This window comes from Fukomys damarensis, unplaced genomic scaffold, assembly GCF_012274545.1.
Source record: "Fukomys damarensis isolate Sample0158 unplaced genomic scaffold, DMR_v1.0_HiC HiC_scaffold_24, whole genome shotgun sequence".
Lineage (NCBI taxonomy): Eukaryota > Metazoa > Chordata > Mammalia > Rodentia > Bathyergidae > Fukomys > Fukomys damarensis.
Window position 1 is genome coordinate 7,490,566 of NW_022900936.1, and position 6,006 is coordinate 7,496,571.

A 6,006-nucleotide genomic window follows, 5' to 3' on the forward strand; every position below is an offset into this window, starting at 1 on the left:
GCCCTCCCTTCACCCCCTCCCCCTCCCCATCTACAAACACTTTATTCTGTATTTAAAGGAAGAACTTTATGGCTTCTCTATGAAGTATTCAAATGCCAGCATTACCACTTTTGTGGCTTGGGGCTATGAGTATGTAAAATAAGGGTTACTTGAACCCAAGCCCTGCTGCACATACCACAACCATCCATCTGAAAACAGAGCTGGCTACTCAGAGACTGACCAGGCAGATAGTATATATAGAGTGCATACGTTAGGTGAAGAGTTGATTCACATCCTGGGTAGGACAGAGTGGGATATAAAGAGATTTCATCACACCACTCAGACTGGTGCACAATTTAAAACTTAGGAATTGTTTTTCAAAAATTTTTTTTCATTTAATGTTTTGGATGTGGCTGACCATGGATAACTGAAGCCACTGAAAGTAAAACCTTGGATGGCTAGGGTGGGGTAGCGGCGTTGGAGGGCGGGTTGCTGTAGTCTGTTCTGTGGGCTTATGTATTATCTTTTCAGAACTCAGCCAAGATCATTTCCTTGCTGCTTCATGCTGCTGCAGACCCCTGCATCTTCTTTCCTAGCTCCAGGATAAGTATTATTTGGCTAGTTGGTTTTCAGTCCCATGACACCTAAAATGGCCCAGGCAGCTGACCTTCAAGGCTTCCTTTGCGATAATCACGCTTTTTGGGCTGCTAGGTTTACCAGGATATGTCCATGCCTGGATTTATATAGGCAGCCTGTCAAGTACCTCTTTCCAAAACCTGTAGATAGGAAGGCCAGGAACCTCTGTCCTGAATATCCTCATTCGAAAATGGGACACCTGCTGGCTCTTCTTGACATCCTGGCTGTGGCCGTTCTTCTCCTTACCACAGTTCACTCAGGACCAGCAAGGAGCAGATCCTCCATTACAGACATTCCACGGGTTTGTCCTTTGTGGCTGATTGTTGGTATGCTACAGGCAGGATGAAAAAGGCTGGGCATCCTTTCTCAGAGCAATGGCTCAACCTGAAAAGCTAGCTCTGCCTGCAAAATCATCTTTTTGGTGCAGAAATCCATGTCTCCTTGGTCTTTGTATTTCTTCTATAACCCTTGTCTTTTCCCTTGGCAGAGGGATTCTCTGAGACCACAGCAGAGAAAGGCAAAAGATAAAAGCACATTAACACTCTTTAAAATTCTATCTTTATAATATTGCATTGCATTCAGTGCAGCTTCTGGTTAAAACCCAATGAATATTTGTTGAATGAATGAATAATAATGATGAATGAGTTCTTTTTTAAACAAATAGACACCCCTTAACAGTGTTTTGGTTAACAGTGGACCACATGTTGACAGTGGTCTCATAACATCACATCACCTGTAACATCTAGCTATCTTGGTTTGTGAAAATAAATACGCTCTATGATGGTCACGGAATGATGAATTATCTAGTCATACATTTTTTACATTCCCCATATTAAGTGATGCATGACTGTATGTATTTCTCAAGCAGCTCGCTGGCAATTCCTAATAGACATCCTGTAGGCATTGTACCATGAGGAAATTATAAATCTTGCATTAATTGTCAAATAAGTAACTCTGTAGCTGACAGAAAAGAGTTTTTTTCTCCATGAAGAGCAGTTATAAGAATAATAAATTTTTACCAAAGCAAATATTGCACTGGAAAAAACTAAACAGGCAAGGAAGACTTTGTTCAGGCCATTGAGATAAGGGAGAAAGACCAGAACTGTGTGTGACTCAACTCTACCGAAACAAAGAATAGGTAGGCTTTTAAGGAATGGGGTGAGCTAGTGAAAAATACGGGAAAGTTTGGGTGGGGAGGTTGATCCATAGAGTGTGTTGAATACAGTATTATTTCCTGAGTTTGTAAATGTTTTCTCTGTGATTATTCCAGTTAGGTTTGCTGATTGGTGCTCTTAAAATTAGGCTTCTACTCTGTAAGAAAGGCCAGGAGACGAGGTATAATTTTCCCTGATGATTAGATTTCAAAGAGATGGCTCCCAGGTTCTTGAGAAAGATATTCCTGGGTTGTCATGTTGGCCAAAACAAAGATTTGTATATTTTAAAATGGCAGAGAGAAATTTGTAATTGCAGGTTTTCTAAAGAACACGCTCTTCAGAAATCAGGCAAAGAGGTGCACACCTGTAGTCTCAGCATTTGGGAGGCTGAGGCAGGAGTATCATGAGTCAAGGTCAGCTTGAGCTATATAGCAGTTCAAGCCCAGGCTGGAATACATACTGAGACCCTGTTCCCACAAAAGCAGCAGCAGCAGCACAAGCCACAACATGCTGTTCTAGGAAATGTTACAAAAAACAGAGATTGGGACTTAAGAGTTAATAAGCTTGGGAAATTGGGACCTAGAAATAAGCCTGTCTTAGGTTTAGTTAATTAGGGAGGAATATTAGGCCATCTCGGTCACTTTAAACACAGTGGACAAGTGGTACCCACCTGGGAATTCAGTGTGAATATAGTGTTTTTATACTACTCTGTAAATATTTCTTAATGAAGTACAATGTCATTGAATTAGTATTAGTTGAATGTAGCTAATGTTTTTATTTTACTTTGTGGGACAGTCAAGTGGGAATCAGAAAGGATATTGAGCAACATAGTTCCCATCTGTAAAAGTAAGTCCTTAGGAGCCCCAGTGTCATGGGCAGGAAAGACACTAAACTTGGTTCTTCCGACTTGAAAGAAAGAGCGTCTCCTTAGTTCTTACCTGCTGTATTTGTATTGGATCAGATGCCATCTGCTAAAATATGTCCCAAATATCCAAATAATGTTTTCTAAAAAGTCTGTACTATGGACTGTTTCTTCTTGTGTTTTTCTTACAGTTCTATACTTTATTGTTTTTTAAAGAAATCATCTTGGGCCAGGGACATAGCTCAGAGGCACAGCACCTGCCTGGCAAGCACGAAACCTTGAGTTTGATTCCCAGTACCAAAAAGAAGAGAGAGAGGGAGAGAGAGAGAGAGAGAGAGAGAGAGAGAGAGAGAGAGAGAGAGACCATCTTACTTGACAAGTAAGTTGGTAAATCTTCGTCACCATGATTCCCTAGTATAGAGAAGTTTAAAGAGGAAAACTTCATGGGAGGTTGGACGTTTTGGATAAAGTATAACTCTACAGAAAAAAAAACAACCTGATTAAAAGAAAGTAGTCCTATGCTGAAAGCATTGAAAAAATAGTGAAGAATAAAAAGATAAATAGGAAATCTAGGCTAACTGTATTGGTTAGGCTAAGAAGGCATTGACACCTTTTCACTTTGATGGCATCTACTGTGGAGCTACCAGAAAAAAGTTAAGCACTGTGAGATTCAGAGCAATCTATCAGTAGGGGTAATCAAGTCAGTCTCAATGGGTTGCAGATATATCATTTAACACAATATGAGGACTGTTTCTAGGACTTTTTCTTTTAGATTTCTTTTTGGCTATATTAACTCAGTTGCAAAACAGATATATATATATATATATGCCAATCCTCATGGAGTTTTAAAGTCACTTATGTTGAAGAAAAATAGTATCATGGGCCTATAATTATTTAGCACTGGAAATCATACATTCTAAACAGCTAGTAATAAGTGGTGATTTGCAGATTTTTACATCTTAGATTAAGTGCCTTCTTGACTGTGTTTCATTGTTTATTGAAATGCTAACTGCGACTAAGTTCAGCAGTAGCAATAGTTTCTGATATCATAAAGATGTTGAGTGAAAAACCCTCATCCTTTAATTATTAAATGCTGCATCCACATTTTTCCCTATCAGAAGCTAAATACAGGTGACTTCTTTTTTTTTTTTTTTATTGAGTTTATTGGTACATTTAGGGATACAGTACAGTTACATTCATTGTTGGGATCATGTACCTTTACATGGCAAGTCTTGATTCTCATTTTTTTCCCCTTACCTCTGCCCTCCCTTCACCCCCTCCTCCCCTCCCCATCTACAAACACTTTATTTTCATCTTTTCATTCTCTCACATTTTTTTCTTTTCCCTTTTTGTTCTTCCCCTACGTATCACACCTTCCCTACACCTTTAGCTCCTTTCCTCCCATTTCAGGTGACTTCTAAGAGGTGTATTTTGTACTTTGATACACTTTATCATTTGGATGTAAAATAAATGCCTAAGGGCTTCTGATTGAGAGAAAGTCCTTTTAATTATATTAAAGAACAGAGATTACACTGGGCATGGTGGTACATTCCAGCATTTAGGAGGCTGAAGCAGGAAGGTCATTAGTTCCAGGCCAGCCTCAGTTACAAAGCAAGTTCCAGACCAGTCAAGACTACATAGTGAGACTTTGTCTCAAGACAACAAAGTGCACAAAACCCAAAACTCCAGAGTTGAGAGACAGAACCGATCTCTTCCTATGAACACAGCACTTTTCAATGTATAGTTTATAGTTGATTCATTTCAGTGGTACAGTTTAACCTGTGTTATTGGCACATTGATGAGTTATGGGTCAAATCATAACAGGGTGAGACCTTAAACTCCTCCATCAACCCACAGAGTTTTAATGATTATGTTAATGTTTCTGGGTTATCACTTATCATAGGTTGAACTGTGTTCCTCCCAAAATTCACATATTGTGGCCCTAAATCCCCAACAGGATTGCATTTGGAGATAAGGCCTTATCAAGATAATTAAGGTTAAGTGAGGTCATAGGATTGGGGTCTTAACTCGGATGACTGTGCCCTTATAAGATAGAGAGACACTAGAGTGCACAGGTGAATGATGCTCTGAATACACTGAGAAGGCGGCCAGGGAGGAGTGAAGACTCCTTCAGTAGAAAGCAAACCAGCCAGCACCTTGATCTTGGACTTCCAGTCTCCAGAACTGCGAGAAAATGAGACTGTTGTTTAACTCTTTCCTGTGTCAAGTCTGTGGTATTTTATTGTGGCAGCTCTCACAAACAAACAAATCCTTTTCCTGAGAAAAGAGGTGGTGGGTCATAAAATCCAAGGACTCAGGAAATCTCCCAACAGATCAAAGCCACTCTGCAAACACTTAATTCCTTGTCATATTGAAAAATCTTTTCCTTTCAGTAATTTGCATCTGAATTGTAAGTTTCCAGAAATGGAATTATCAAAGTGAGCCTCTGTAAAAGCCAAGAAGTCCAAGGAAGTTTATAAGGTGAGTGAATTGACCCTGGTACTATCAGCCTCAGAAGGCTCTCCTGGGCCCCGTCATTTGTCCTTAGCAACTAGATATATTGATCTGATCAACAGGTGCTGCGTAAATGACTGAGGAGGAGTCCTGATGGGCATAAAGAAGGCATAAGGGGGCTGGGCTGTAGGCTCAATGACAAAGTGCTAAATTAGGAGGCCCTGAGTTCCATTCCCAACACTGAAAAAGGAAAACACAGAAAAGCCCCCCAAACCGAGACACACACCAAACCAAATCAAACCAGGTCAAACCAAAACAAGGAGCCCCCAAACCAGCCAAGCAAACAAAACCAAAAGCTACCACACTGCAGCATCTATTAGCATTTGTTCAGTGTTGAATGTCCCATTGTGTGCGTTCAACACGTTGTATTTACCTGTCACTCCACGGACATTTCAGTCCTTTCTGCTCTTTGACTGTTATGTTATGCTCTTCATTTGTTTTTTTAAAATTTTTTAAATTTAATTTGTCATTTTTTTCTTTTTATTGAGGTTATTGGTACAATCTAGGTATACAATACAATTACATTCATCATTGGGATTCTGTACCTTTACATAATAGGTCTTGATTCTCATTTTTCCCCTTGTTCCTGCCCTCCCTTCACCCCTTCTTCCCCTCCCCATTTACAAACACTTTATTTCCATTTTTTCAGTTTCTCATATTTTTTTCCTCTCCCTTATTACCTTTCCCCCACCCTTCCCACTTTCCCTACACCTTTAGCCCTTTACTTCCTATTTCACATTATTAATTGTCTCATTAGGATCCTGTGTACTATTATAGTTTTTCACACCAAAGAAACTATTTGGTATTTCAGTTAAAGAAATCTCTGTATGAACATTAAAAATAGGGAATCCTAAAATAAAA

At 39.5% G+C, this 6,006-nt stretch overlaps 1 protein-coding gene across 1 annotated transcript in view; it reads left to right on the forward strand.

The window, feature by feature from the left end:
• Positions 1 to 5,100, forward strand: part of Setd4 (SET domain containing 4) — a 49,796-nt gene extending 44,696 nt beyond the window's left edge. The window contains exon 15 of the mRNA XM_010611289.1: positions 5,025 to 5,100. The gene's annotated coding sequence lies outside the window, so the exon portion shown is untranslated. The remainder of the gene's footprint in view (positions 1 to 5,024) is intronic.
• The last annotated feature ends 906 nt before the right edge of the window (positions 5,101 to 6,006 follow it).